The sequence below is a fragment of the Hemicordylus capensis genome, chromosome 4 (assembly GCF_027244095.1).
Source record: "Hemicordylus capensis ecotype Gifberg chromosome 4, rHemCap1.1.pri, whole genome shotgun sequence".
NCBI classification, from domain to species: domain Eukaryota; kingdom Metazoa; phylum Chordata; class Lepidosauria; order Squamata; family Cordylidae; genus Hemicordylus; species Hemicordylus capensis.
In genome coordinates this window covers 36312775-36330121 of record NC_069660.1, presented here as the reverse complement: position 1 = coordinate 36330121, position 17347 = coordinate 36312775, and the positions used below count along the sequence as shown (strand labels likewise).

General features: G+C 45.9%; 1 protein-coding gene across 6 annotated transcripts in view; it reads left to right on the top strand.

Annotated features, from left to right (window-relative positions):
• Positions 1-1166: 1166 nt before the first annotated feature.
• Positions 1167-17347, top strand: part of SRC (SRC proto-oncogene, non-receptor tyrosine kinase) — a 134225-nt gene continuing 118044 nt past the window's right edge. Inside the window, exons 1-2 of one of the 6 annotated variants that reach the window (XM_053247351.1) lie at positions 2155-2338; positions 3565-3658. The gene's annotated coding sequence lies outside the window, so the exon portion shown is untranslated. Of the gene's footprint in view, positions 2083-2154; positions 2339-3564; positions 3659-17347 lie in introns of those variants that run through there. The other 5 variants (XM_053247350.1, XM_053247353.1, XM_053247355.1 and 2 more) reach the window with 5 other exon arrangements.

Sequence of the window (17347 nt, the reverse complement as noted above, 5' to 3'; positions counted from 1 at the left end):
TGAGGGAGATTACTTATTACTTATTAAAAGATTTAATATAATGCCCCATCCACAGACTCAGGGTGGTGTACAAACAAGAACGGCATCCAAGATTTTTTAAAATAATAATAATAATATAACATTAAATATTATAGGGGCCACAGAAATCACCATCAGCCAACTACAAAAAGCAACTGGGAACAGCCTATATTTTGTGATGAAATCTATAACAACAACAACAATATTGATAATAAAATTCAGCCATCCCAGGTCCTTGGGAAGGACTTGATGTCTGGATAAAACAAACCAGGCAATAACACCTGCCTGTGTAATAAATAAATAAATAAATAAATGGACAAACACCTGGGGAAAAGAAATGTCTTCAGTAAGGTTTTGCTGGTCAATGACCCATTAAACTTCTCTCTCTCACACACACACTTCAGTAAGGTTTTAAAGGCTGAAACGTCGGAGGCAGACTGGATGGGTGTGTGTGGGGGGAGAATTCCAAAGTGAAGGGGCAGTAACAGAGAAAGCCCTTCCATGGGCCCTGTAACTAAGGACCTCTCTGCGACCAGGGACCAAAAGAAGGACAACCTGAGAAGATCCCACAGGACGGGAAAGAACTGGCTGGGAGAGACGGTCCTGAAAGTAAGCAGGTGCTAAGCCTGAAGGAAATAGGGAGGGGTGGAGCTGGAGGAATGGAACTGGAGCGGGTGGCCCTCAGGAGCTGAGGGCCGGGTTCTTTGAACCCATCCACTCACTTATAGCTACACCCCTGCCCTGCTCCAACACAAACTGGCTTGGGAGTTCAGTCCCCACTGAAATCTATGAGGTTTACTTCCGAGTAAATATGCACTGGATTGATTCCGGCTGCAATTCCCAATGCACACATGCCTCGCATTAGAAAAGCGTGAAAGCTCCCCACACCTGCCCCACGGAAAGCTGGATCTGCGTACTCCTGCTCCAACCCCGGCGGCCAGCCAGTGTCCTCCCTTAAAGCCCATCCTCTCCCAAGCCATGCAGCCGCCACTCGCCCGGGGCCACCATGCGCTGGTCGCCGGGCTGCTCCCGGCAGACAAAATACCCGACGTCAATTCCCTGCTTGCGGCGGACGTCGCGGCTTCGCTCACAAGGACGCCACCATCTGCTCGAGTTGCTCCACTCCCTCGGCAGGCTGGGCGCCTGCAGCCCCTTTCCTTTTGGAAATCCTTCTTTATAAACAAACCAAGCGGGGTGTGATGATGATGGAGGAGGAGGACGGGGTGGTTAAGGAAGAAGGGGTTCCCCCCTGTCTTAAAAGCGGCTTCCGGTTGTGCTGCCATATTCCTTTTTTGGAATGGGGCGGGGAGACGGAGCCTTGAAATAAAACAAGGCACCGAGCCAGGAGGAGGAAGCAAAGCGGGGCGACGCGAGCGCCTGATGCCGCGGTGACGGGAGGAGAGAGAGAGAGAGAGAGAGACCCCACCCCACGGGATACCCCCAACAGCCGGGAGGCGCCTTAGAAATCACTTTGGGGAGAGGAGACGCTGCCCCTGAGCCGCAGCCGGGCGTGGACCTCTGCTGCTGACATCACTTCTCGAAACTGCTCCAAGTTGCAATCAGTCTCCCCAGCCATTTGCTGATCTCTTGCCTTCACACCGAGAAGGGCTGGGGCAGCATAAGCAGGAGGAGACGGGGCGAAGTCAGCCCCCCTCGCCCTGTCTGGAAGGAGATAGGAACTGGCACGCAGACACACACTGGCTCGTTCAGGGGCCCGATCCTCCACACAGAGCCAGCGTCCCGGTCTCTCGCCTTCCCTCCCGCCGCGTCGCCCCTTTCCCACGTTCCGGGCCAGAGAGGCGCCAAAATGAGCCGGCTGGCCCGCTCTTGAGCTTCTCTCTTTCTATTTCGCGTTTGTTTCCCTTTTCTTTCAATCTGAGGCGCGGAGTCATTATTATTTATTTTATTTTACTGCTTGGCTCCACTGAGAGTCGCTGAAGATCTGATCGGTTCCCTTCCCGTGCTTGGGAGGGGAGGCAGGCAGACGAGCCGCGAGAGGGCTGAGAAAGGAAGCCGCCTCCTTCTGGCTGCGTTGGATTCCTTGCCTTTAGGAGGAAGGCAAAGGTAAGCATTGCCGGCTACTTGTGCGTGCAAGGGGGTGGGGGAGGGATGTTCGCCTCGTTAATATTCCGGGTGTCTCCGCCTGCCTGGCCGTATGTGATATTGACTAATCCTTCGCCGCAACTGACCAAGAGTGCTTTGTTAATATCCTGTTCTTGGGGAAAGGGCGGTGGGATGAGAGAGACTGGATGCGAAATTTCCTACGAGTGGCACAGATTGGCTGCGTCCCGAGGGGTGTCTTTGGGTCAGGCAGATAAAGGTATTGTTGATAAAGGGCGCGTTTTAAAAAACAAAATCTGCTCGGTAAGAGGCTTTGTTTTGGGCTGGGCGCCGTTTGTGTGGCAAGGATGAGCCCCGGTAGTGAAGAAAGCGGGAGCGCGCAAGAGCCAGATCCTGACGCGCGACTTCTTTCCGATTGACTTTCTTTTGTTATGGTTTCGCGTCTGGCTCACTGTATGATTGAAGGCGGCTCTGTGATGTATTTTTAATCAAATCGCTTGGGAAAGCAAACAAGGGCAGAAGGGGGAGGAGGGCAATCTGGTAGCTGTATCTAGGCCAAAATATGAAATATTAATAATGTCTGCTTCGGTGGCTTTTCCAATCCATCTCCTCCTTACAATTTGCTAAAATATTCATTTTCAGTGGGACTTCGGAGGTCAGGCTGGGGGGGAAGGTGTGTATCTTTGTGTTGCCCTAATATCGTCTAGGAGCACGCCTACTCTCCTGCTTCTCTCTCTCTCTCTAACCTGGTCACGCCTTAAACTGCTGGTAGGATTTAATCTAGTGGAAAATTGGGAAGCTACTTAATTAAGTAATAAATGGGGCTATCACAGCCTGTAACTTCTGCTGCTTTGTGTCGAAGCCTGAGGATGTAATAGATCCCACTTCGCTGTCGGGTAGGGGTGATTTCTGTCATCGTTAAGGCATTAGCGGTTGGGCAGTCCGACCTGAAGACCGGGGAAGAGGGCCAACGCGGTGCTTGTGTGTGCCGTCCTGAAAAAAATTGCGAGCATTCGCGGTGGGAGCCTAGTTAACTCCTTAGTGCCTCCCAGCGAAAGAGCAACCTGGCCCTTTCCCGTCAACTGGAGACCACCTTCTCTATTCCAATATATCTTGTCATTGGAGGCTTGAAGTGCTTCTGTCTGGAGTATCTGGTCCCTTGGGACAGTGGGCTCAAGTCCTCTGTGCGTCTGAGGCAGGGCACTATTTATTTATTTAGTACATTTATATACCACCCCATACAAAAAAAGTCACAATGCCCCATGTACTCCCTTCCCCCCTCTTTTTGTTCTAAATGGTGGGAGTAGAAAGGCATTTTGCTGCCTCACTGGTGCCCTAATAATTTACCATCTGAGACAGGCCGTCTCACTTTGCCTCATGGAAGTCCTTGGGGTGTTCAAACCTGGGTCTTTTATTCTGTAATACTCAGTCTACTGAAAAACTTACTGTTCATTCTACTGAAAGATGTCTTCTACTCTCTCAAAGGCAAGCTTCTCAGAGACTGGTGAGGAAATGCCCAGTGAGAGTGTGAGCTGTGAACAGCTTCAGCTCTGCCACAGAACTTGCTAGGTAGCCTTAGGTATGTCACTTTCAGCTTTGGCTGCATCGTGTGGGAAATACGGACCTACCATGCTGGGTTGGGGAAGCAATTACTGAGATAATGTATGTGAACTACTTCTGAATAAATGAAATATGCTACATAAATATAAGCCTATATGCAATAATTAGCAGTAATATATTTTCTGAGGTTATGTGCACATACCTGCTACGTGAGGAGAGGAGAGCTGGTCTTGTCGTAGCAAGCATGACTTGTCCCCATAGCTAAGTAGGGTCTGCCCTGGTTGCATCTGAATGGGAGACTTGATGTGTGAGCACTGCAAGATATTCCCTTCAGGGGATGAAGCCGCTCCGGGAAGAGCAGAAGGTTTCAAGTTCTCTCCCTGGCTTCTCCAAGATAGGGCTGAGAGAGATTCCTGCCTGCAACCTTGGAGAAGCTGCTGCCAGTCTGTGAAGACAATACTAAGCTAGATGGACCAATGGTCTGACTCAGTATATGGCAGTTTCCTATGTTCCTATGTGTTCCTAGGTTTGTGGTGTTAAACAGGAAGCATGTCTTAAGGATTTCCTTGGTGGATCTCTGGTTTGATCCAGCTAGCCCAGGGCTGCACAACTTCAGTCTTCCTGCAACTCCCATTGGACTACATTGGACTTTTTGGACTGCAGCTCCCTTATTGGCTGATGTGGCTGGGATGATGGGAGTTGTAATCCGGGGGGAAAGTTGAAGTTCTGCAGCCTTGAGTTAATCTAACATTCTCTCCCCATCGGTAGCCAGTTGGATGCTTTGGAGAAGCTTACAAGCAAAACATGAAGGCAATAGCCTCTCTCAGTTGGCTGTTTCCAGCATTGGTATTTGGTGGTTTATTATTATGGAGTATGGAGGTTCTATGTAGCTACTAGCTTGTGGTTGTGGTTGTTAAAGTTGTGCCATTGAGTCACTGTCAACTCCTGGCAACCACAGAGCCATGTGGTTGTCTTTGGTGGAATACAAGATGGGTTTACCATTGACGTCTCCTGCACAGTATGAGATGATGCCTTTCAGCATCTTCCTATATCGCTGCTGCCCGATATAGGTGTTTCCCATAGTCTGGAAAATATACCAGCAGGGATTTGAACCGGCAGCCTCTTGCTCCCTAGGCAAGCTACTTCCCCACTGTTCCAGTAGGTGGCTTTTGTTGTTGTTACTACAAATAATTATATATCACACAAAGTTTTCAAAGTGGTTTACACATAAAACCAAATAAAGTGGTAGTTTCTTGTCCGAAAAGGCCTCACTGTCAGTATTCACTCTATTTTTTTCCATCTGTGTGCAGAATGAGTTTCGTTCTGGGTGGCAGTATCAAGGCAGTGTGTGTGTGCATGTGCATTCAGAGTGGGACCTTCCTGATTAAACCAGAGCGGGTTCTAAAATTAACTGAGCAGACATCAAAAAACGTGTGAGTGCGTGCACACGGGCATGCCTTAGAGGAGACACTGCTCACGGTCTAAAAAGAAACACTAAGTAGAGGCCAGCAACAGCTGCTGGAGGGTTGCTGTGCTGGGGTTGGATAGGGACAGTTGATTTCCCTCTGCTAAATATAAGAAAATTGCCATTTGAAAGGGGCCTCCTTGCTCAGTCTATCCTTAATGAGTTTGTCTAATCCTTTTGTAAAGCCATCTGAGCTAATGACCATCAACACTAGTTGTGGTAGTGAATTCCTCAAGTCAATTTTGCATTATGTGAAGAAATACGGTACTTTCCTTTGCTTGTTCTGAACTCACTGATGAAAAGTCCTAATGCATGGTTTCTTAACCTTGGGCCCCCAGATGTTGCTGGACTACAACTCCCATCATCCTCTGCCACAAAGGTCATGTCTGGGGGCCCAGGGTTAAGAAACCCTGTCCTAATGGCTTCACCCAACAAATATTTTTCCTAACATGTGGATTAGACTAGTCTTTTAAATGACAGCAGGAAGATTACAAAGAGATTTGTGGCATCTGAAAAGTAACAAATTTATTGTGGCATAAGCTTAAGTCCTGCCCTTTGTATACCACCCATCACAATAAATTGTGATGTCTTCTCATAGGAATGTTTTTTTCCCTGTGTTTGCTGCAGCAGGCTAGGACAGCTACCTCGCTGCAATAAGAATGAAAGTACCAAACACCAAAAAGTAAAGAGTGACTCACATACACTTCACAATGCCTCATCATTCCATTAGTCAATAGGAACATAGGAAGCTGCCATATACTGAGTCAGACGATTGGCCTATCTAGCTCAGTATTGTCTACACAGACTGGCAGTGGCTTCTCCAAGATTTCAGGCAGGCATCTCTCTTAGACCTATCTTGGAGAAGCCAAGGACGGAACTTGAAACCTTCTGCTCTTCCCAGAGCGGCTTCATCCCCTGAGGGGAATATCTTGCAGTGCTCACACATCAAGTCTCCCATTCAGATGCAACCAGGGCAGACCCAGCTTAGCTAAGGGGACAAGTCATGTTTGCTACCACAAGACCAGCTCTCCTCTCCATCGTCTGGCTCGAATGTGTAGGAACATAGGAAGCTGCCTTATTCCAAGCCAGACCATTGGTCCATCTAGCTCAGTATTGCCTACACAGACTGGCAGCAGCTTCTCCAAGCTTGCAGGCAGGAGTCTCTCTCAGCCCTATCTTGGAGAGGCGAGGGAGGGAACTTGGAACCTTCTGCATGCAAGCATGCAGTGGCCCCATCCCCTAAGGGAAATATCTTACAGTGCTCTCACATGTAGTTTCTCAATCAAATGCAAACCAGGCTGGATCCTGCTTGGCAAAGGGGACAATTCATGCTTGCTACCACAAGACCAGTTCTCTTGGTGAATTAGCTTTGCTGATAAGTGTTATGTTTCAGTTGATTGCCAGGAAAACTCCATTGTATCTGCTCAGTGAGGGTTGGATTACATATGGAAGTCCTTGTCTGTGAACATGCATATGTGAACTGTGTAGGTTTTCTGTGCTAATTGCTAAAAAGGCATAGGCTAAAATAAACCCCTTAAAGGATGAGTGATTCTGCAGCAACATTGGCCAGCTACTCTGCTGGTTTTCTCAGATACTTTGAAAAGCAAATGACAATTACTCATGAAGCATCTCTTCCAGTTCTAACTAGGCAGGGAGGGGTCAGTGTTCCTGCTGGCTTTAAACTAAGCTAGCTGTTTCAAAGTTATTATCTGGGGGGGGGGTGGGTGTGGGTGTGGGAGAAGTGTCATTGTGTTGACTATACAACTCCCTGGCTGGTGACACTTATCTTCAAATTGTGTGTACAGGGCACTCTGCTTGAGTGAGCTGGATAGGGTTGTGGCTCCGTAGCAGAGCACCTGGTTGCATTCAGAATATCCCAGGTGCAATCTCCGGCATCTCCAGGTACGGCTGGGAAAGACTCCTGCCTGAAATCTTGGAGAGCTGCTGCCAGTTAGTGTAGATAATACTGAGCCAGATGGACCAATGGCCTGACACAGCAGAAGGCAGCTTCAAATATTCAAGCTTGGGAGGGAATCCCAAATTCTCAGCCTGGTTTCAAGGGCTCCAGAATTAGTCCACCACTTTACCTTTAGACCATGGTATCTCTGGAGGCAGGTCCATATGAATACATCTGTGGGTGGAGCAGCATCTGAATCTAAGCACTGGTCACCTCTAAACCACATGTTTGGAGGAGAGAACCTGACCACAGCATGGGAGATAAACCTACTGCTGTCCTCTCAGATCGAGGAGAGCTGGTCTTGTGGTAGCCAGCATGACTTGTCCTCTTAGCTAAGCAGGGTCTGCCCTGGTTGCATATGAATGGGAGACTTGATGTGTGAGCACTGCAAGATAGTCCCCTCAGGGGATGTAGCCACTCTGGGAAGAGCAGAAGGTTTCAAGTTCCCTCCCTGGCATCTCCAGGACTGAGAGAGATTCCTGCCTGCAACCTTGGAGAAGCCGCTGCTAGTCTGTGAAGACAATACTGAGCTAGATGGACCAATGGTCTGACTCAGTATATGGCAGCTTCCTGTGTTCCTGATCTTAAGAAAAATGTAATTCCTTCTACTTCTGCCATTCTACAAGAACTTATCTAAAGCAAGTTTTGCAATGAATGGATTCTCTTGATTAGACGCATTTCCCCCTTTCCAAAGTCTTCTGGAGAGACCTAGTCCGCAACTTCTGAGATCATACTCCTCCAGTTCTGCACATGGTTTTAAGGAGAAGAACTAGAGGAAGGGTCGTGAAGTAGTAGAGCATCTGCTTTGCTTGTAGAAGGTCCCAGGTTCACTCCCTGGCATCTCCAGGTAGGGCTGGGAAGACTCCTGCCTGAGACTTTGGAGAGTCTCTACTAGCTAGTTAGACAGTACTGAGCTAGATGGACTAATGGTCTGATTCTGTATAAGGCAGCTTTCTATGTTAGCTTGATATGTTTGTATGCATATATGTAGTTTGGGAGTACTTCTGGACCCAAGCTTCTCCCTGGTATCTCAGGCTGAGGCAGAGCCCAGGATTGCTTTCTATCAGCTTCAACTGATATGCTAGCTACGTCCCTTTCTAGAGATTCTTAAAACAGTGGTGAGTATGCTGATAACATCCAGGCTGGACTACTGCAATGTGCTCTACATTAGGCTGCCTGTGTACATAGACTGGAAACTGCAGTTGGTGCAGAATGCAGCAGCCAGGTTGGTCTCGGGAGTAACCCAAAGAGACCATCTTACTCCTGTTCTAGAAGAACTACATTGGTTGCCAGTAGGTTTCTGGGCAAACTTCAAAGTGCTCATTATTACTTATAAAGCCCCGAAAGGCTTTATAGCCTTTAAAAGTATTTAAGAGAGTGCTGCTGCCTTGAACCCTGTTGTCTATTAAGATCATCTGGGGAGGTCTGGTTGAAGTTGCCACTGCCTGCTTTGATGGTGACCCTAAACTTCTAGGGTTGCTCTAGGACATTAGACTGTGTTCCCAAACAAAATTAGAGCCTCCTCATCTCTGGCTGTTTTTAAGAAACTTCTGAAAATATGCCTGTTTAATCAGACTTTTAGTTAATAAGTTTTAGATTTTAAAGTGATGGATATCTATATTTTAAATTGTTTTGATTGAATGCTTTTAATTGTTTATGTGTTAAAATTGTAAACTGCCCAGAGATTTGTGTATGGAGTAGTATAAAAATGTGCAAAATAAATACATGTTCCTGTGTTGGCTTGATAACTATTCGAAATTGCTCTACTGTAATCAGAACATATTGCTGTTTGGCCTTTTATCAGTGAACCAGAGATCAGTTCTTCTTTTGAAAGAGAAGGGGGAAGTGAGGACGGATTGGTATGTGATAAGAAATATTACCAGGGAAATGATTCAACATTTCTGCCTTTAAGGATTCTGTAGACATATTGACTGTTATGTAGAAGTCTGCAGTTCTTTGCCAATCTTATATTGACCTCTACAAGCTAAGAGCCTAATCTAAGCTGATGGTCTTAAAAAGGGTTGGGGCATAGAAAGCAAGAGTACTTGTCGTGTGCTTCCTGCTCCATGTCCAAAGGAGAATTTCCCTATCTCCCTAGAAATGGGCAAGCTGTCCATATCAGGAACATGTGCATCTCATTGCTGCGGAAGTTCATCTTTGGACATGGTGAAGCATAGGGAACAGGAGTACAAAGTTGTACTTCCTGTTCCCTCTCCGTCTCATCTTAATTTTCATAACTCTCATTCTGAGCACTCTTGACAATTGTTCTTGAATTACAAGCTTGGTTATCAAAAATCCTACAGTAAACTGCAAACCATTTGCCCAGTGGTAAAAGGTAAAGTTGTGCCACCGAGTTGGTGTCAACTTCTGGCAACCACCGAGTCATGTGGTTTTCTTTGGTAGAATGCAGGAGGGGTTTACCATTGCCATCTCCTGCACAGTATGAGATGATGCCTTTCAGCATCTTCCTTTATCACTGCTGCCTGATACAGGTGTTTCCCATAGTTTGGGAAACATACCGGCAGGGATTCGAATCAGCAACCTCTTGCTCCCTAGGCAAGTACCATTAGGTACATCTGCTGAAAATCCAATGAAATTTATTTCTGATCTGGAAATAACTGAAATTCAATTTACCATCGGAAAGTCACTTGTGACTTGCTCATCTAAGAAGTCTGGAATTCCCCTCCTTGAAGTGATGACTCTTAAATTACCTAGAGGTTCCCTTTTAAAACAGTGAATCACATGCCCTAATTCTTGCTGTTCCTTGCGTCTTCCATGTGGTGGGGGTGGGGTATGCACCATTGGAAGGACTTCAGCTGGCAAGGATGCATCATTCTGGGGATATGGAAAAGGTGCAGAAAGGGAGGCAGTAATTTCCTTGGTTAAAGAAGGAAATTACTAGTATGATGAACATCTGCCATTCTAGATCTAGTTGTTACAGTCCCATCTTTAGGGAGGCAGAATCAATAGTTTGGATTGTCAGAAGGTCCTAGACACATCTTAATGCCAATATTTCTGTCAATCTAGTTTATCACCACACTAGACACCCACAGTCTGTATGAGGACTGTCCCAATTGCTGTGAGGATTGATTCCCATCCAGATGGAGTAGCAGGATTTCTGTGGGTGGCATAGTAACCACTATGGCAAAATAGCAATGGAAGCTTCAAATAACAGTTCAAATTAGAATCTTCTCCTTGGAGAAACACTCCCCCACCCCACCCCCATTTCTAGCTAGGTGCTAGTGTCACTGCTGGAAGCACCCTAAAGATTTGACTGTGTCAACAGGTAGATATTTAGCAGCTTCCTACATAGCAGACTCAGTCAGAAGTTTTCCATCCTTATTTATTGGAAAGCAATATGCTGCTCTGCTGTCTTGTCTTTCACCAAGGCTGAACAACTTTGGCTCTTCTGCAGATATAGGACTACAACTCCCATAATCCTTGACTATTGGCCACTGTGGCTGGAGATGTTGGGAGTTCTAGTCCAAGAACCTCTGGAGGGCAGAAGCTGTGCAACCCTGTCTTTTACTCACTTAGTTTTAAATTCATCTAATATGACTTTAGGAGGGAGAGCTGATCTTGTAGTAGCGAGTATGAATGATCCTCTTTACTAAGCAGGGTCTGCCCTAGTTTGCATTTGGATGAGTGACTACATGTGAATGTTGCAAGATATAGTATTCCTTTTAGAGCATGGGGCCATAGCTCAGTGGAATACCATCTGCATGTTTAGGAACATAAGAAACTGCCATATACTGAGTCAGACCATTGGTCTATCTAGCTCAGTATTGTCTTCACAGACTGGCAGCAGCTTCTCCAAGGTTGCAGGCAGGAATCTCTCTCAGCCCTAAGTTGGAGTTGCCAGGGAGGGAACTTGGAACCTTCTGCTCTTCCCAGAGCAGCTTCATCCTCTGAGGGGAATATCTTGCAGTGCTCACACATCAAGTCTCCCATTCAGATGCAACCAGGGCAGACCCTGCTTAGCTATGGGGACAAGTCATGCTTGCTACCACAAGACCAGCTCTCCTCTCCTTAAAAACAAACAAACACACACATAGGAAGCTGCCATATACTGAGTCAGACCATTGCTCTATCTAGCTCAGTATTGTCTTCACAGACTAGCAGCAGCTTCTCCAAGGTTGCAGGCAGGAATCTCTCTCAGCTCTATATGGAGAAGCCAGGGAGGGAACTTGGAACCTTCTGCTCTTTCCAGAGAAGCTCCATCCCCCAAGGGGAATATCTTACAGTGCTCACACTTCTAGTCTCTCATTCAAATGCAACCAGGGCAGACCCTGCTTAGCTAAGGGAACAAGTCATGCTTGCTACCACAAGACCAGCTCTCTTTTCCCTAAAATTAATATATTCCATTACATTACTCTTAGGAACATAGGAAACTGCCATATACTGAGTCAGACCGTTGGTCTATCTAGCTCAGTATTGTCTTCACAGACTGGCAGCGGCTTCTCCAAGGTTGCAGGCTTCATCCCTGAGGGGAATATCTTGCAGTGCTCACACATCAAGTCTCCCATTCAGATGCAACCAGGGCAGACCCTGCTTAGCTATGGGGACAAGTCACGCTTGCTACCACAAGACCAGTTCTCCTCTCTTCATGTTTGCATGAAGAAAGTCCCAGGTTCACTCTCTGGCATCTCCAGGTAGGGCTGGGAAAGATTCCTGTCCTGCCTGAAACCTTGGAGAGCTGCTGCCAGTCAGTGTAGACCAGGGTTTCTTAAACTTGGGCCCCCAGATGTTGTTGGACTACAACTCCCAGAATCCCCAGACATGGCATTTGTGGCTTTGGATTCTGGGAGTCGTAGTCCAACAACATCTGGGGCCCCAAGGTTAAGAAACCCTGAATACTTAGCTAGATGGACCAGTGGTCCCTCCCTGTAAGGGAGCTTCCTCTGTTCCTATGAGTGGTAGAAGTTTCTGTGAAGGAAGTGTTCTGGGTAGCATCTGGAATCATTATAGGGTGGTTTACACACAATGGTTAGGGAAGCTGTTTTGTATTGTATGTTGTATTTTCTTTTTGTCTGTTATGATTTAATGTCTTATGTGTCTGTTGTATGTTTTAATCCTCTGTTGTGAGACACCCAGAGAACTATTTGTTATGGGACAGCTAACGATGTCTGGTGATTGTTGTAGGAAATGCCTCCTACCTGGTTCAGGAGCTGCGCACGCTCTCAGTGCCTGATTGTGAGTATAAAACAAGGTTGGAGGTATGGATCCTGCTTGTGTGCTAAGCCCCAAGCTGGGTAGGAGGGTTTCTCCTACCTCATTCTGAAGCTGGGGCAGAATCTGGGTAGGGTGTATTCATCCTACCCAGCTGGGGCTTGACACAAGCAGGATCCCCACCTCTGACCTTGTTTTACAGTCACAGACTATTAGAGCATGTGCATCTTCCAAATTAGGGTAGGATGCTTCTCCTGCCCTAGTAATTGTCATGTGAACCCTCCTGCTGTGTGAATGCCTAGTTTTGTAGGCTTACGGTCTCTGGTGGAGAGAGTGTTCTGGTGCTGACTGTGCTCTACAGCCTGTCAGAGTCAGGTGGAGAACATCTCTCCACCAGAGTTGCTTCTGCAAGCACGTGCCGCTCCTGTTCATTTCAGTAGCACTGGAGAACTTTAGTGCTTTGTGCCCAGTGAGGTTGGATTGCCCTCAGCCAATCATTCATGAAACCTTAGCTTGACTAAAAAGCTTGAGAGCTTGCTGCTCTCTCTGAGGAGCACCAAATTACAACAAAGCATCTTTTGGAGGGGGGGGTGTATGCAGAAATTAGGCTCCCTGAATTAATTCAGTTCATTTTTAATTTTTAATTTTTTGACAGGCTCTTTACAATGTGCACTTTCTGTCTATCTCTCCTTCTATTTTTTTATTTTAAGCCACTTGTACTAATAGCTGCATTTTTGGCATCACTTGAGGAAATTTGAAGGGCTATCTAAAGATCTATTGTTTCCTGTGCTGTCTGCTCTGTAGCTCTGTTTCTAACTTGTTCCTTTATCTCTCAGAGCAAATTCCCAGATGACCTCACTTCCTCAGTACTTCTGGCCTCCTTTCACACAGCCCTGCTGGAACGCCTCCTCATGAGCTTCATCTGGTGTAAAAACTTCCCACAAGAGTTCTTTCCAAAGTTACTGCCTCCTCTCCTCCTCCTCCTCCTCCTCCTCCTCGTATCACCTTTTACTCCCCAGTGGCTCTAATCCAGTGTGTGTTTAAAACAAATTTAAAGACGGTGTAGCATCTAGGGGTTTTTTGGTGGAAAAGTCCACTTGTTTTTGTTTTTTAAAAAATTTAACTGACCAGGCATTTCCTGGTCAGTACCATTCCAGGCTGCAGGTGGAGAAGGCCAGGTTACATAACTGAAGGAATTCCTATGCCAAACACTCCCTGCACATAGACAACTAGCATAAAGTGTTCAAACTTGGCTTCTCCCAAACACACACTCTTTCTTTGTGCAGGAAGACTTTTTTGTTTTGTTTTTCCCTAGGGGAGTGTTAAATTATGCAGCTCTTCACATGTAGCCCAAAAGGCTACAGTCCAGGAAACACTTTAGGGTTTAGTTCTGTTGATTGTATACTCTGGTCCACACTTTCCCTGTGAAGTGCTTCTGAAAGTAGAACAAGCTTAGAGCTGTAGCATGGAAGTGACTGCCTGCCTCCTCTTCATTCATTCGTTCATTCATGGTTTAATGGTCAGAGTTTCTATTCTAATAAAGTCTTAGCCATTTGGGAGAGAGGGGTTGTTCTGAAAGCTTGTTGGCTTAAGGCCAGTCTAGAAATACGGGTTTTCAGATATGTGGTGATGCTACTTAAACAAAGACATTTTTTAAAAGACCAGCAAAGGAGATATACATATATAATCTCTCTTTATAATACATATATAATCTCTCCTTATAAAAGAGGATAAATTCAATGGGCTACCAACTGAAAGTTTCTGAAGACTATGGAACACTCTACTGGATGTTCCATAGTCTTCAGAAACTTTTCAGTTTCACTCTACTGGATGTTGTGCTTGGTAAACAGCACCTCTAATGTGCTGAAATAAGACCTTGATTATACATATGCTGCCAAGGTGAATGGTGACTATGCAACAATCCTTTAAAAGAAGAGCAGTAATTGCTAGTAATAGAGAACTGGAACCCTGTGAATCAGCCTGCAAAGCCAAAAGCAAGATCTAGAAGTCTACAGTGTGTGTGTAGATACCTGCTTAACCAGATATAACTGCTTAACTTGGCAAAGAGGCACCTTTCAACATGGTGATTTTCTTTATTTAGCAGGGGGAGAGTAACTGGCCTTATCCAGCACAGTACCTCCAGTGACTGTTGCTGGTGTCTATCTTATGTTTCTTTTAGATTGTGAGCCCTTTGGGGACAGGGAGCAACTTATTTATTTATTATTTCTCTGTGTAAACCACCCTAAGCCATTTTTGGAAGGGCGGTATAGAAATCAAATAAATAAGTCAAAATAATCGACATATCAATATGTTGGTGACAGCAGAATATGTCGGTGACAGGTGACAGCAGAATAGAAGAAAAAGAAACAGAAAAAATAAAATACAGAGATCTACAAGTCAAAATTGAAAGGCTGTGGCAGAAGACCAAAATAATCCCAGTAGTAATTGGTGCCCTAGGTACAATTCCAAAACACCTTGAAGAGCACCTCAACACCATAGGGGCCACAGAAATCACCATCAGCCAACAACCAAAAATAACTTTACCGGGAACAGTCTACATTTTGCAGCGATACCTATAACAACATTGATAACAAAATTCTGGCATCCCAGGTCCTTGGGAAGGACTCGATGTCTGGATAAAACAAACCAGTCAATAACACCTGTCTGACTGTGTAAACAAGAAATAATAATATAGCTACCCAAAGAGTTTACTCGTAGATCACAGGCACCAGAATTTAAGTGGGAGAACCTTGGCTATTCTAGTCAGCCATGGCCACCTCCCAGCATGGACCCACAACCGACAGTTCTCTTTGCAGTTCTAGAGCTAACTCACATAGTCTGGGCCAGTTCAGGATTTTTCTCCTCGCCTAGGTTGGTGCTTGTGTAACTCTTTGGATAGCTATATCTGGATAAACATGTATCTAAACACTCTGTGGACTTCTAGATCTTGCTTTTGGCTTTGCAGGCTGAATCACAGGGTTCCGGATCTCTCTTACTAGCAATTACTGCCCTTCTTTTAAAGGATTGTTGCAGAGTCACCATTCACCTTGGCAGCATATGTATAATCAAGGTCTCATTTCAGAACATTAGAAGTGTTGTTTACCCAGCACAACATCCAGTAGAGTGTTCCATAGTCTTTGGAAAATAGCCTCCTTGCCTAGGTTGTGGCCATTGTGCCCAGGGATGATGGGAGTTGTAGTCCAACAACATCTGGGGACCAAGATTGGGAGCTCCTGTCCTAGAGGGTTTTTTAAAATGCACTCTGATTTAAGCTGTCTAGGAGTCCAGATTTGCATGCTGCTTCTGGTATGGTGGGAGCACCTTGAATGAGGCTGCCCTAGAGAGCTGCCTAGTCCATTACTGTAATGGATGTCCTTTGTCTTAAAGGATTAATATTATAAATAATCCATACCCATCTTGACTCTAAGCATTTCGGAGCATTATGGTGCCATCCGACAAGCCACCTAACACCGTAATGTCCCCTAATCTTCAGATTCTCATTTGACAGTTGTGATGTGCAGAGTGCTGTTGCCGTTTGGATTCACACCCATGTGCTTTCCAGAGGCAAAGAATCCATTGCCAAACAGTACATACTTGGATGCCTGCAAACTGGTCAGAATGTGATTGGGAAACCCAGTGTGGTTTCAAGCGTTTGTTATCGGATCACAGGGCAGGGAATTGGAACTTCTAAGACTTAATTCTGTCTGATGCCAGTTTCCCCATGGGACACTTATTATAAGCTGTCTGTCATCTACTTTCCTTTTAGTAATATCAGGATTATAATAGGGTGTAATGAGGCTTAGAATATTTGTGTTTGGAAAGTGTTTTAAAGAATGGGGGGTGGGCAATGCTGTATGATGCCCCAGATCTATAGCTGTTGGTATGGTTCAATCCAGGGTTGGAGACAGACTTGTTTACTTGAAGTGAGCAACCATCTCCTCTGGGTGACCAGGCAGGGAAACTGTGGCTTTGGATGTGCGACTCATTTCCTACCTGTAATCCTGAAATGCTAGCACCTGGTTCATAGGGGCAGAGCTTAATTTGGGTCAGTCCTGAAGTATGTGAAAGTGGTAACGGAGAAGAATGTCTATGAGTGCATTTAGAGTGCTTTTTCAATTGCCACACATCTGAGATCTGGGAAGAGGGCTGTGCTATTGAAAGGGGGTTGCAAAGAAAGAAACGGCATCCATCACTGCCTGAAGCTGTATGTAGTGATCACTTGACTACATCAGGGGTGGCCAGCTCGAGGCTCTCCAGCTGTTGGTGGACTACAACTCTCATCACCCCCAGTTGATGGGAGTTGTAGTCCAACAACAGCTGGAGAGCTTCAGGTTGGCTACCCCTGATTAAGCTGCAGGGTCCAGCAGACTGGTGCTGCAGTTGTCGTCTGGTTGGCTGGCCAGCCAGTTGGGTCTCGGAAGCTATGGCTGTTGGTTGTCTGAGGCACCGTCAAGTGAAGTGTGTGTGGGGGGGGGGATGAAGCAAAGCAAAGAACAGGGAGGAATAGCTAGGAGTTGAGATTATTAACCGCCCTGAGCCATTTTTTGGAAGGGTGGTATAAAAATTGAATGAAGGAATGAGAATGATCTGGAGAGGTGGTGACAGTGTAATCAATCCTTCCGTATCATCCGTTCTTTCAGTACAATTTGACATTGCTGAAACAATGGGCTAGCAGGGTTTTGGATAGATGTGAAGCTGCTGCCATATACTGAGTTGGACCATTGGTTCATCTAACTCAGCATTGTCTACACTGACTGGCAGCTCAGGGTCTCATTCAGGGATCTTTCCCAGCCTTATGTAGAGATGCCAGGGGTTGAACCTGGGTCCTTTTGCATGCAAAATATGTGCTTTATCACTAAGCTATAACCCTTTCCCAGCCTCTTGCTGCTGTACCATTATGTCTATAAGACTTAGTGATGAATAAATAATTCTGATCTTGCCTCTGCCACTAACTTGCTAGCTTGCCCTCGGCAATCCACACTCTCTTAGCCTCAGCCCACTATTTGCAGTAGGGGATCATAATACTAACCTATCTTACAGGGTCCTGTGTAAGGATTTCAACAGAATGTGTGTGAATGTGATGTGAGCATTTTGAGAGCTAAATAAATGCTATTATA